Genomic DNA, 16,244 nt, shown 5'->3' on the forward strand with positions numbered 1-16,244 from the left:
AGTCGGGATGTCATGTTCCGATATAGATCATAAAGCATAAACGATAACATCACAAGTCGTTCAACAAATATATACATATACAGACTTGTAAACAAAACAACTTGATGATTCGCCCATCTTAAGCTCTTGCGCCACTTCCTGTAATACAAATCAACTGAGTGGGTCAGGCTTGGGAGCTTGGTGAGCATATAGGGTTTTCAAACCCACAATAATTATATTTAATTACAACAATCAACAATAAACCCGATTACCCATTCCCGTTATCCTCACCTTACGTTCCTAAAAATAACGTCTATTATAAGAAACTTATTTCAGGATTTTCATCAGGACGGACATTACTGCAGAGGGGCTTCCTCAACAATAAGTGTCCTAAAGGCAACCATGTGGGGGATAGAGTACACCGGTGAACACGTCGTTCACAACACCTACAGGTAATGAGCCTGCTAGTGTTCCACAGGACAGTCTAGAATAGTCTGTGGTCGTCATCCATACTCTGCTGAATGACTAGAATAACACCAATAACACCGATGCCTCTCATCTGTTTATTATACACCAATTATCTACCCATGTTCTACCCAACATATTAGTAGATAAAAATATACATTTTTACACACTGTTTAAAAACCTGTTTAGCATGCTTTAATCAATACATATTTCACATAACAGATGAGGCATACACACATAACACGTATTTCATAGAGAATATATCAGATCTATGAGATAGAAGAGAGTGAATATATATTCACACATATAACCACAAAATATATACACGTAGCACGTATTTTATATTAAATACTTCATAATATTGCGTTGGAAAGAAAATAACTACACATTCACATCCCGTATTCTTAAATACGTTTAAAAATTGCTTGTATAATATCGCGTATTGAAAAGGGACTATACACTCACTTGATTAGAAGATGATCCGACAACACTACGGCTTATAGAAATAGTATACTTCGATAGATCTGGAAGATCTTCACCAAAATCGAACTCCTCACGGGCAGAGCTTCGGCTCGGGAATAACGCTATTCGGGATCCTCGGGGCTTCGGATCTTGCTTCGGGGCTCGGGAATGATACCGGGGCTTCGGGATATGATTGGCACGCAAATTGAGGCAAAACTTAGAGAGAGGGAAGAGTTTGAACAAGAGAAAATGGCTGATTTCGAGTTCTATTTATAGGCTGAGGGTCTGGGATTACGCGGGGCGTAATCTCAAATTACGCAGGGCGTACTCGGTTACGCGGGGCGTACTTTGACGTCACTGTGTGCGTCGACTGGTGGCACTCGAGTATTGGTCAGACAAGTTGCATCCGACTGAGTACGCGGGGCGTAATTGACTCGTCGAACTTCTAAATTGCGTAACTTTCGCATACGAGCTCCGTTTTCAACGTTCTTTATATCCATGCGAAGGTCAGACCGTACTCTACAACTTTCATTTAGACTCCGTCGGCTAATTTTGACTTTATTTTTTTATTATTTATTTTTAGAAGGCCGGGACAGAAAAACTTCGTTATAAATTCATAACTTCTTCGTCTGACGTCCGTTCTCGCCTAACTTTTCATCGTTTCGCTACTAACAACGAGATCTTCGATTCTCATTTAGATTGTTTCGGCTAAAAACCGCTCGATCTCAAATCGAGTATTTGGGCTGCATACTGCTAAGTCGAAACTTAGAAAAATCATAACTTCCTCGTACGAAGTCAGATTTGGGCGTTCCTTTTATGCACGCTCTCAGTTTAACGAAATCTACGACTTTCGTTTAGATCGCTAAGGCTAAATATCGCTCTATCTTAAATTCATATTTTACGTCACTCGACGTCGTGCCGGTTCTGTCGCGAAACTTCGACAGGTCATAACTTCTTCGTTATAACTTGGATTTTGGCATTCCTTATATCTCCGGAATCCTTGTTTCAACCACTACAACTTTATGTAAGATATCGGGCTTATCTCACACTTTAATTTTGACGCTTATTTTATTCTTAATTTAATTATATCTCATAATTAAGCAAATAAACACATAACTCACATAATTCACAAATAATACATTTTTATTATTTCAAATTGGGGTTACAAAGGTTAACCTAGACTATTACATTGCTAAAAATGGCAATCCCAGAAACATGGGCGTTACAAGCTTGCACCAGTTATTGAGGTGCAACAGTTAGCATGGGAATTCCAGGACCTCCAGCAGACTATAGATACAGTGGCGGAGATCACCGCCAAGTTCAGAGATAGATCCCTTCTTATTTCGCGGTATGTGGCGGACGAGGATATGAAGAAGGCTCGGTATCACGAGATGCTAAGGAGCGACATCTGGCAGTTTGTGATCCTATCCAGCTGCAAGACACTGGAGGGTATGATTGCTTGAGCTAGGGAGAAGGAGATTGACTTAGAGGAAGATAGGAAAAAGAAGTCGGACAAAGCACATACATCTGCTGGATCGGGCAAGAGGCCCACGACATCAGATTCTAGATCGAGAGGTCATCATGACCGTAGCCGTTGTGGCAAATGCGGTAGGACACACGAGGGTGCATGTAGGAACGGTAGTGGTGGTGATTCTGGTTGCTTCAAGTGTGTCCGGATCGGTCATTTTAGTAGGGATTGTACTGCTACCACCACACAAGGATCATACCTGATCTACTTCCATTACAGTCAGCGGGGCCACAAGAAGGCCCAATATCTGAGTTTGGCTGTAGTAGGACATGTAATAGCACCTGCCCCTGCGACATTGAGGATCACAGACGGCCGTCAGGGCCAAGCAGAGACGCCTGCAGCGAGGAGCAGGGCTTTCCAGTTGCTTACAGAGGAGACACGAGCAGCTTTCGATGTTGCAGGTGCGTATCTTTTGTTTTCCTATCAGTTTTTATCTATGATTTTATTACTATTGTCTCGCATCCATATGAGTAGTTATATCTTGGGATATATTCATATTATATGTCGTCTGCATACCATGGGTCTTAGGGTGGTAGTGTGGGGACGTCTCCTTATAAATAGGGTTCTCAATATGCGGTAGTTGTAGCAAATGTGATTGGAACCCGGGAAGTGTTCTGACAGTCTTTAGGGGTCTTATTACTTTAGTGTCGGTTAATTTTGGGAACACTAACAGTGGTAAGTGTTGGTTGTCAGCAAGATTTATCACTGGATGATACGAAGGATTGGGGATCTTTCTAGTCAGGTGTGCTATAAGATGTTAGTTTAACCAAAGTGGGGGAGGGTTCTCCAAGGGATCGGGACCAGAAGGAAGTGTGGATTTAGGATGAGTTCACATTCTCGTCGGGAAGGAAAGCTGCCTAAGTGGTTGATTAGATCGAGGGGTATGTGAGTTGGGAGTTTGGGAAACTTCCCAACGTAAGGTTCACGTCCTTTTTGATGTTTGATAGTTGGCTTTGGGGACCAGGTTGAGGAAATTCTCGTCAGGAAGTGAGTTCATCCAGGATGTTAAGCCATGTGCATGATCGGTGTGGAAAATGTTGTAAGACTACGGGATTAGTGTAACATTCACTGGCAGCCAGACGGCATAGGAAATGTTGTAAGACTGTGGGATAGCCACAACATTCATTAGCGACTAGTTAGCGGAGTATGGACGGGGGCCCGTATCTCCTAGTTAGCGGAGTGTGGGTGGGGGCCCGTATCTCCTAGTCAGCGAAGTGTGGGTGAGGCACGTATCTCCTGATTAGCGTGATCAGAATCATGAAAGGATAGGTAGATATGATTCGAGGTGAAGTGGTGCCTGCGTAGCCCTAGACAGGTGAGACCTGGGAGCAATGTCACTCCGTAGTACGGTTTGGGTGAGACCCGTGGGCGAGGACCGTGCGATCATAGCAAGGCAAGCGGTACTTGGCAGAGAAAGAGGGGTCGAGATATAAGATCGGGGATTCCATGATTTATAGAGCCAAGACTGGCAATGTAGATAAAGCAGTTTCGATAGCCTAAGTTTCATCGGAAGTCGTTGGGAGCGACTGAGAGGGTGTTCATTGGTTCAGTAACCGGGCAGAATCCGGTATTCCAGATAGTGGACAGATAATCTTGGGCCTGGGAGGTCCCGGTTCCTTCAGAAGGTAGATAAGAGACAACGTGATGTTCAGGAATAAGTAATGATTATGATGGTTCTTATGCGTAGGGTAGCTTGTGGATCGAAAGAGTGAAGACACTTAGAGTTGGATTAAATAATCTTAGAGTAATTTATTTGACTATGTTGCGCAGCTCTCGTCTTGCAGGGATGAATCTTTTACGCGAAGGATTATCTAAGCCTTCTGTCAAGTATAATTGTCCTGCGGATGCATATGCAGGGGCAGTCTGTTAGGGAGACAGATCAATATGGATTTGGACACTGGAAGGTCAGAAGTGAGTTGCTGAAGCTTGAAGTTTGCTTTCTTGGAGATGGAAGTTCGACTGATTTTTCGGTTGCCGAAAGAAGAATGGATTACGCGTAGAACCATCAGTTGCGTTCCTCATATTGTTAGTTGGATTCGGGTGTGAGTAAGGAGTGATTTCGAGGAAGAAATCCAATTTAAGTGGGGGAGATTTGTAACACCCAGTTTTAAAAGTCATCGGTTGTGGCTTCGGAGGCCAAGGTATAGGCGTAATGTGACGATTCGGTCTTTTATGGGTCTCGGGTCTTATTCGGAAGGTTTTAGGGTTGGGGGTGTAGCTAGGAGCATAGGGCTTCCCACCACCTTTTCGTGGATATAAAGTTCGTCGGAAACGGACTTAGAATTAAGGAGTTATAGCACTTTGAAGTTATTGGCAATATCGGTCCCTAATGGAGAAAAATGGCAAGAAGGTACCATGCATGCAAGGTGGCCAACGCGGAAGTACGCCCAATGTAATATGGGGGTACGCCCAGTGTAGAGGAGTAAGTGGAAGTGGGTGGGGAGGAGTATGCCCAACGTACGAGAAGTACGCCCAGCGTACGCTTAGAGTTCCTAAACCCAAATTTTGGAGCTAAGCACTATATAAAGAACATAATGCTCTAGATATTAGCTTCCCTCTCATTCTTAGATAGCCACCACGAAACCCTAATCCTTCTTTGAGTGTTCTTGGAGCTTAGGAGGCCATTAGAGAGCATTTTGGTGTTGTGAATCCATTTTCCAAGCAAGTGAAGAGAAAAGCAATGTGGTGGTTCAAAGGAGAAACTGTAGATCCGAGATTGTTGCTTCATTTCAGATCATCTTGAGGTATAAAGCCTTGAACGTTCCTCAAGTATGCTTAGATCTAGTATAGTGATGTTTTGGACCTTTTTGGTCCCAAGAATGGAGCTTTATGGTTCAAATATGATTCCTAGGCTTAGAGTTGCCATTCTCAATGCCAAATGAGTCCCTAAGGCAGAATGTTGCCATCTTGGATGCCTTATTGGGTTCATGCATGAGTTAAGATCACTTTTATGAAAATAGAATACCATTTTTGGAGTTTGGGCTTATTAGGGCCATATAAAGTCACCAAGTCAGTGACTTTACGGATTAAGACGATGAAGAGGACTTGGATCTGTGATTATAGCCTTTGGAATAGAGTATTAAGTGCTTAATGGGAAAAGTGACTTAACAGAGAATTACGTCGGGCATACATGCATGAACGCGCAGCGTACACACCATGCAGCCTGTACGCCTAGCGTATAAAGGAGTACGCCCCGCATACTCAGCAGAAGTGAGATTTGCGTGTTTTGGGCCTCGGGTTGGGCCATACATTGGAATTTGGTTCTTTGGGCCTTAATGGTCCATTAGAAGTCATATAATTTGGGACAAGAATATGTTTGGGCTTAGGGTAAGGCCCATTAGAGGGATTTGGCTCAATTTAGCAAACTAGGCCATTAGTGGGTCACTAGTGGGCTTGGGAAGTCTACCTAGTATTGGGCCTTTCATATTATGGTTTTTGGGCCTTAGTTTTGGACCAATTTAGATAAGGGGTAAAATGGTCATTTTACCCTAAGGAGGATTGTTGGTTTGGGCTAATTATTATTTTGGTAATGCTAGCTCGAGGAGTGGAGAGATCAGCAGTTCAGGGATCTATCAGCTAGCAGCGAGAGGTTTATTCGCAGGATTCTACAGTCAGCTTGTGAGGTGAGTTTTCTCCTGTAGGAACAGGTCTAAGGCACAAATGTCAGGTTGTTTATGTATGTTAGTGTATACCAGATTTAGATTTGTTTTCGGGGTTAGCTCGATGTAGTTTAGATGCTTTCGGATTACGGTCCGATGCCGGGTGGTACCCCGAGGAAGGAATGCATGTTTAGTTATACTTGTTGTCTTTCTGATACTTGTATGTGCCTGGTAGGGAGGTGAGTGTGGGCGAGGGCCCGTATCTCATCACTATCTGAGTGTGGATGGGGTTCCATATCTCATTATTAGTAGAGTAAGGGCGGGCCCCAAGATCGGAGGGGCCTTGAGACTAGCAGTTATAATGTTGTGTTTGTTTGTTATGTATGACCATGGTTATGATTATATGTTTGTATGTGTATAGTGGGAGGGGCCTAGAGACAGGCGGGGCTTGGTAGAAACAAATCTATATACTGAGCGAGGCTCGATGCCAGGCGAGGCTTAATGTCGGATTCGTCTGATGTCGGGCGGGGCCCAAGGTAGCGGGCTAGGACCAATGTATGTGGTTATGCGATTATGTGCATGGTATGTGGTAGTTTAGGGAGATTCAATAGACTTCGTGCTTACAGTTTTCAGTTTTGGTTTCAGGTACTTCTAGTAGCAGATGGAAGAGTTCGGGATAACTACATGGCACCCACCACGGTGATTTAGCTGGGATGTTTACTCTGATGTTTTGATATGATACTCTAATAATGTTTTAAAATACTTTGACTTATATTTTGATGAAATGTTTTGATAATTGTGGTTTATTAAATGGTTTAAAACCAAATTTTTGGAGCGTATTTTTGGGATGTTTTATAAATATTTAATATATACATGATATGTAAACAAATATTAGATTATATAATATTTGTAGAAAATATTAATATAAAAATTATTGTTAAATGATAAAATAACATTAAAATAAAAGATTATTTTGGGTAAATAGTATAAATGAAACTCGTACAAAACGTAACCACAAGCACGTAGATCTAAAGAGCGCTTAAATAAAGTATAAATCATATATATGTATACACACACAGATATATATATATATATATATATATATATATATATACACATACATACATACATATTTACAAGTCATTCGAAAGGTATCAATGATGTTGTCGATATAAGACTAATATTGAATACTTTCGACATTAGTTTAGTACAAATATCATTAAATCCAGTTAAAATAGTATTACTAAGGGTCGTTTAGTCATTTAAGTAATTATAAGGGTGCTTTTTGAAAAAAAAATTACAACTATGAAGCTCTATGAAACATTCCAAGCTTTCAGGCATTTTCAAATTCTTCCTTTGGTATGTAAATTTGTCATTTTGGCACTTGAATTGGTTGGAAATATCCTAAGAGGCCCTAGTGGCAAATTGGTAATTTCTTGGGATCATGAGTAGTACATTGGGCGTATATGTGGGTACGCTAAGTGTACTAGAGCGCACCCGAGTACGCTAGGTGTACACATATGTACGCTGGGCATACATGTGTCCGCGTGAAAACCCAAATTTTTAGGGTTTGTCGAGTATTTAAGCATCTTTATGGACCCTTTTCCCCCATCTCTTTAATCTCCAAGTTCTGGAATCATTTTTGGCATACCCTAACCTCTCTAGTGTGTGTGTGTGTGTGTGTGTGTTTGAGCTAAGAGTGTGTTTCTTGTGTGGTTGAAGAAGAAGAAGTTGCATCAAGGTGATTGGAGTGTAACACCCATAAAATTCAAGCCAAATTAAAACTTTTTAATACATTTTAAAACCATCAAGTTACTATAGTTTGTTTTCAAAATGGTTTAGACATCAGAGTATCCCCAGAATCAATTCATAAAACCATAAAATAAGAGGAGCTGTACGATCACGCATTTGCCTTCCTGTGTTCATCTGATTTACCTGAAACCATAAACTGAAAACTATAAGCCCGAGAGATTAGTGAGTTACCCCCAAAATACCAACCTCAAATAATCATAATCATATCATATCAACAAATATAGAACAACATGCATAATGAGTCATCAGCCTGACTGGACCGCCTCACAGGCCTTCAGTCTATCTGGACTGCTCTCCGAGCCTTCGACACATCTGGACCGCCACGTAGGACCTACAGCCTATCCGGAATGCTCGTCGGGTATGTTGGCCTACAGCACGGAGCAGGACCGCCTCAACCCAACCCCCAATCAAACAAACATGTGCACATAAATATCATACGCTAGCTCATTTCATATAACAGTTAAACCGATCGAACAGATCACCAATCATAGAAACATCCCGATAACAGGGATACAGACCTAACCGGTCACTAACATAGCATCATCCTATAACCTGGACAATCATGTGCACATAGACATCATATAACACTAGCATGTGTGTGTGTGTGTGTGTGTGTGTGTATATATATATATATATATATATATATATATATATATATATATATATATATATATATATATATATATATATAACAGTCCAACTAATCTAACATATCACAAAGCATAGCAACAATCCTATAACCAGGATATCGACCTAACAGGTCACTAACATAACATCATCCTATATACTAGGATACCGACCCAACGGGGTCACTAAAGCATAACATATCACCATCCTAACTACCAGGATGTAAATCAGTAAGCATAACATGCAATAAACTAAATACAATCCATAAAGGGTCGGCCTTGGTGCCTTAGACCCTGTTGATATAGTGAGGAGAACACACCTGGCACTATTGAAGTCCCGCCGATAAAACTCCAGTTGCTGGTTGAAAAATTCCTGAACTGTCAACATCAAACAACACCCAATTAATAATTGGGTTCCAAGCCCAAAGTCCAACTCACACACTAAAGGCTCAATAGCCAAGTAATGGGCCAAAGCCCAACATATGGCCCAATTTTCCTAATTGGGCCCACACCCTCATATGGGCCTTACCCTAAGCCTATCAACATATTCTAGTCCTTATGATCATTCTTGGATGGCCCATTAATAATCCAATTACCAAAGCCCAATAGAAAGGCCCAAAAGAAATTAGGGTTTCATATAAGGTGACAATTAGGGTTAAGTGTTTCTCGCTTAACCCATTTAAGGACTTAATCCCTTAAGTCCCTTACTTTGCTAAACAAGTCATATGTTATGATTGGGCTTAATACACGATTCCATTCCAATGGCCCAAAAGTGGGTCTCGATAAGTCCAAGCCCATAATCCTAAAATTAGGGTTTTCACATGAAATGATGATTAGGGTTAAGTGTTTCTTACTTAACCCATTAAGGACTTAATCCAATAAGGACTTAATCCATTAAGTCCATTATTGCCTTAAGTTAGTTTGCCAATGATTATTATTTAATATTTCAAGTTATGAAATAATCTCGTGTGTGTCCCGATTAATTCTCAAGATTAAGGTTTTAAGCCATTAGGATTTCCAAATCCAAATTAGGGTTTCCTACCCAATACTAGCCCATTAGTCAACCGGTTGGGCTTTTAGGTCACTTTGGGCCTCATTGGCCCCATTATGATTTTATTAGGTCAATTAGGGCTTTATTGGGACCCATTAAGCCCACTAGAGTTTCATTAAGCCCATTAGGGTTTCAAGCATCCCAACGAATCAATACCACAATGCAAAGCACACCGCCACCCGACACGGCGGCCGGTGACGGCAGGAGGCGACAGCCACCACCTCACGGTGGTGGTTAGGGTTTTCTTTTCCATTATTTCACTTTCTAGTTACATGTTACAATGCTTATACCTAAAATATTCACACACACACACACACACTAAAAAGACAAACATACACACAACCACCCTATGGTGGCCGGCGGTGGTGCATGGCGGCAGCCACCACCTCACGGTGGTGGTGATGGCCTTCTTGAGATTCCAGCTAATATAACCACCCACACACGATACACACACACGAAATCTAACACCATACAACAGTAACACACACATTCTTACCCGGAAATAAACCCGACACCCACCTGAGATGGGCCGCGGCGGCAGCATCAACATGGAAAGCGGGCAGCGGCGGTCTTGACGGCAGAACTCTCCCACGTCGATGGCTGCTTCGAACGAAAGCAACAACGGTAGAGGAACAGACCCATCGGTGGTCCTCGTTTCCTACAGCAGCACCTGCGGCGGCCACAACTCCAATGATCTTCAGCAGTCCCCTCTTGGCCATTCACGACGTCTGGCAACGAAATTGGACACAAGATGGTCGTCCGTGGCTCATGGCGGTGAAGAAGGGGTTGGCGGAGGATGGGAGAGTAATCAACGAGCGAACAACCGCAATAAACATGCACTCATTACCGAATTCCATCGTTGTTCTTTACTGCCGGCGACAGGGGCGTTTGACGATGCTAGGTGGCCAGGGTGGCAGCGGCGTCGAAGATGGGTGAGGCGAGTGTGGCGACTGGAGGATGAGGAGCATTTAGGGTTTGGTTGTGTTCAAAGTGAAGGGGACGAGGGTAAGCAGCGGCTTAAGTCCCGTTCTCATATGAAAGTTGACACATTTTACAAGTTTGGCCCTTGACTTCACAATTTAATTCAGATAGAGTCCAATATTTACACTACAACCCCTGCTCTACAAAATTCCTTTCAACACAAGTCCAAAAATTACCGAACAACCCCTAGGATCCAGATTCATAACAACTTAAGTCCCAAAAGTTACCATATCGCCCCTCCATGACAAATTCCTAGCAAATAAATCAAAATTATACTTTAACCCTCGGAAATCAAAATTATATCATTTGGCTCCCCGAAACCAACACCCCACTAATTATTATTCGAATTTGGACTGTAACAATATAATAAAAAAATCACTTCTGGGGGTTCCGGGTCTATTATTTGATTATTCTATTTTAAACGGGATGTTACAACTCTCCCCCACTTAAATTTGATATCGTCCTCGAAATCGTTTCATATCATTCCTTACACATCCGTCAACTTGAACTTCATGGCCACTACTACAAGCATACCCAGCCTTTCCAATACAACCATAACCAACCCCCCTCAGGGTTCTATAATCTAAAGGTGAATGCATTCCTTCCAACATAAACACATTACTCAATCTGAATCCTAAAATCTTGAGATGATCTGACTCCTTGACAGACCGCGCATACTGAACTATTGCTATTACCATTCCACCTATCCCTTAAACTGACTATCCAACTTCTGATAACTGAAGGTTCCAACATCTAGATACTTCTCATACACCTGAAACCCAATTTGTCAATACCGCCCTAAACGCGGAAACTGTCTGAGCACTGATCTGCCTGAAACAATATGCCGCCACATGGCGGCTTTCCAAAATCTACCGACACCTCCCTGGTCTCAATTCGTTCACCAATCATCTGACGTACCGGGTTCCGGCCCGGTCGCGGAGCTAAAGGACTTCCACATAGTTGCCTCACATGACTTCTGAACGAAATCCTTCTCTGGAACTAGTTGTCACTAGTTATCATGTCACTGAGCCTCTAATAACCTCCTGATCCAACCGATCGGATCCATGCGTCGAATCTCGTCACTACTAACCCATGGCTAAAAGTGATTGCTACCTGACTAATGGTAGCCTTACATCACACGGAACCTTAAGCAATCCATTGCTTCCTTGGCCTCATAGCTGTAGTGGCATTCCTACAGTCTTATCACTAGCTTAACCAGGTCTAATCCGGTTCCCAGAACCTGAACGACAAAATATTCTAATTCCCAATCCTTCCTAAAACTGACGGATACCCATTCAGATCTACTCCCGGTCACCTAACTGGAGTATTACCTGATCCAAACAGATTAATCCCATGAGACACTCTGAACTGATGAGATCACCAAGATCCACTGTACTCTATCCGATTTCAAATAACAACTTCTGTTCAACCCAAAATATACCGGAGTCTTCAGCGTACTCCAACAAAACGTTCAATACTTGGGAACAGACCTATTGATTGATATAGCATAGCAACATACTCAATACCCGCACATAAATCTACAAACACATATAGAGTCTTCAGTATGACTGGACCACCTTACCAGGCCTTCAATAATATGGACCACTCTAAATTGTTGTGCATCTCCTTGGACCACCCCTGGTGATCCTTCCCATGCAGTCTGTTCCCACCCACTTGGGGTTCCGAAATCCTGATCCATTTCATGGACTCTAACCCCAACCTAAACCCTAGGCCTCATGTCGATCGTCCATCCTCTCAGAAATTTGTGATCTGTTCCCTGACCCGTGTGTCTCCCACATACGCTAATAACCCGCACACACGTGCTGAAAGTACTGTCGTGTCCTGGCAGCTAACAAACCCCTCAATCTATCAATCCAGAAACCCTCAGAGTCGAGCACACCCTCGAATGAATACTCGAACAGAACTCAATTCATGAATAGAACTCCAACATGGTTTCCCGACTTCTGCTATCAAGCACCAAGAAGAGGTGATACACATGCTCGGGAGTTTTATCGAGCTTCTAATTCACACAACCCACAAACCAAACAGCCACTTAGATTGTCTTCCTTCATGACAATGATGCGAAACTTATCCTATTTCCAAAACCAATCATGCCTCTATATCACGGGACAATTCTCCCCCACTTAGATTCGACTAAGTCTTCACAATACATGAAAATTGGAGAATTTCCAATCTTTCTCACTACCAACGATCAATCCAAATACAACCAAGTCTTACCAATTAGTGCTCCATTACCAGCCAATCCCCAGTGATTACACACTTCTAATAACTAGCTGAACACTTTCTGAATCCCAGGGACACCAACATTCCCCAATGCTCGAATGATCCCACTCCCAATTCATAAAGTCCAAAGACAGATATTCCAACTAATGTCTCAACAACGAGCTACTTCCCTTGGTGCTTTCCTCCGCCAATCAATAACGCTTACTAAAACCACTGAATCCTGACAATGTTGAATATCCATCATGTGGGACTGTGTCCGCAGACCTCCCATATACTACCCTTCTTCCCAAGGTGCTCCAACAAATCTCCCGCTCTCGGCTCTAGAATCATATCATTCAGGATCTCACACCCTGACTTACTCACCAGCTCGATTATGCACAGCTGAACTGCAATAACTGAAACAACCTCTGCCCTAAACCAGCCACAAACTACTCCCCAAACATAGTCTCCAATCCCCATAAGTGCAATATATCGCACAATCAATCCTTACCGTCAGATGCCAGAGATCCAAGATGAATCGGATCTTAGATCCTATGGGTCGGAACGGTAATGATGTACGCCTCACAGGATACTCATGCCACATCGACCCACCTGCACTCACCAGCGCTGAAATACTGTCGCCAACCCCTACGACTAACTGGCCCGAGCTAGAACACAACCTGATCCTGGGGTCCCAAGTCTGCTCACTCCTTCGAGCTCGAAAACTGAAAGGGCACAATCATTGCCCTATAAAATGACATTCCAAACCACCAATTAGCCATTCTACTTCCAGCTGCGAAACCCCAGCTGAACATAAACATCACTCCTTTCCAGAGTCCTCGCGACTCACATTCCGGCCTCAACCAAAACCCCCAAAGCCTCAAATCTAGAAACTCATGTGCTAGACTCTCCCGCTCTACCCGCAGAATGTAACAAGTACAGAATATATCCCTGGTCCCAAGTAACTGCAGCCCTCTGCTCATCAGAATATGTCCCAGTACTGGAAAGCTCAACCAACTCCTCCCATTGCCGTCGTTACAGCTGTGGAAGCTGCCACGACAACCGTCTCGGCAATGGCTGCATAGCGCTCGTCAAAATACTCAACCATGAAAATCTTGATAGACCCAAACATCTCCGACAACTGTCCCTGGACCAACGCGATCACCCCCTCCCGGATGATCTCACTAACACGATCCTCTGACAATTCGGGATCCTAACCAGGATCCGGTCTCGAGACGTTTTGTAATCACCATTTTGGTAAGACACCAGAAAGGTCTCTGATAACTCATATAATGATAAAGAGCAAATTCCCCACCAAACCCTAGGGGTTGTGACTTCTTTGCTACGCGTATGGGTCCTATGCTTTCAGTAGTACGGGCCCATACTACCTTCCACACCTACCCATATTTGTCTCAAGTATCATCACAACGCCCTAACAATATACAAAAACATAGCGAGTGCTCAATCCTCACTCCTAGAGGAACACTAAATATCTCATAACTGGCCTCCCGGCCTCACACAACCCACCCATCCATGAAACTTCCACCAACCCTGCAGCACTAGTGTATGCTAGCCATACATAACGCTGGACCCCATAGACTTTTGAATATTCGATCCTACCTTAAGACCTAATCAATAAGAATAGAACATAAGGCCAAATCAAACATTCTCAGGCTATAAGATCTTAATTATATACAGCCGTGATGCATACACAAGTAAGTACAGTAATGATGTCAATCTCATATAAGGAAACCCTAGGCTAGCAGGCATCATGTAATCAGGCAATTCTATCATGCAATTCCTGAAGATCCCTAGCCTAGTACTAGCATGTTGTTCTAACATATCACAAAATCAAATAACTGTATGGTATTTTGGCGTCTACTTACTGGCTCTGGCTGATCGTACACCCGGCATCCTCCTTTACTTATTTAGAAAACCATTGAATAAATTCATTTTAAAATCCCTTCCTTGATTTGAGAGTGGATTCACACGACTGTTCCTCCAATTCACTCAAACCAAGGCTCTGATACAAACTTGTAACACCCATAAAATTCAATCCAAATTAAAACTTTTTAATACATTTTAAAACCATCAAGTTACTATAGTTTGTTTTCAAAATGGTTTAGACATCAGAGTATCCCCAGAATCAATTCATAAAACCAAAAAATAAGAGGAGCTGTACGATCACGCCTTTGCCTTCCTGCGTTCATCTGATTTACCTGAAACCATAAACTGAAAACTATAAGCCCGAGAGCTTAGTGAGTTACCCCCAAAATACCAACCTCAAATAATCATAATCATATCATATCAACAAATACAGAACAACATCCATAATGAGTCATCAGCCTGACTGGACCGCCTCACAGGCCTTCAGTATATCTGGACTTCTCTCCGAGCCTTCGGCACGTCAGGACCGTCACGCAGGGCCTACAGCCTATCCGGACTGCTCGTCGGGTATGTTGGCCTACAGCACAGAGCAGGACTGCCTCAACCCAACCCCCAATCAAACAAACATGTGCACATAAATATCATACGCTAGCTCATTTCATATAACATTTAAACCGATCTAACAGATCACCAATCATAGCAACATCCCGATAACAGGGATACAGACCTAACCGGTCACTAACATAGGATCATCCTATAACCAGGACAATCATGTGCACATAGACATCATATAACACTAGCATGTATATATATATATATATATATATATATATATATATATATATATATATATATAACAGTCCAACCGATCTAACATATCACAAAGCATAGCAACAATCCTATAACCATGATATCGACCTAACAGGTCACTAACATAACATCATCCTATATACTAGGATACCAACCCAACCGGGTCACAAAAGCATAACATATCACCATCCTAACTACCAGGATGTAAATCAGTAAGCATAACATGCAATAAACTGAATACAATCCATAAAGGGCCGGCCTTGGTGCCTTAGACCCTGTTGATATAGTGAGGAGAACTCACCTGGCACTATTGAAGTCCCACCGATAAAACTCCAGTTGCTGGTTGAAAAATTCATGAACTGTCAACATCAAACAACACCCAATTAATAATTGGGTTCCAAGCCCAAAGTCCAACTCACACACTAAAGGCTCAATAGCCAAGTAATGGGCCAAAGCCCAACATATGGCCCAATTTTCCAAATTGGGCCCACACCCTCATATGGGCCTTACCCTAAGCCTATCAACATATTCTAGTGCTTATGATCATTCTTGGATGGCCCATTAATAATCCAATTACCAAAGCCCAATAGAAAGGCCCAAAAGAAATTAGGGTTTCATATAAGGTGACAATTAGGGTTAAGTGTTTCTCACTTAACCCATTTAAGGACTTAATCCCTTAAGTCCCTTACTTTGCTAAACAAGTCATATGTTATGATTGGGCTTAATACACGATTCCATTCCAATGGCCCAAAAGTGGGTCTCGATAAGTCCAAGCTCATAATCCCAAAATTAGGGTTTTCACATGAAATGATGATTAGGGT

Source organism: Lactuca sativa, chromosome 8 (assembly GCF_002870075.4).
Source record: "Lactuca sativa cultivar Salinas chromosome 8, Lsat_Salinas_v11, whole genome shotgun sequence".
NCBI lineage: Eukaryota > Viridiplantae > Streptophyta > Magnoliopsida > Asterales > Asteraceae > Lactuca > Lactuca sativa.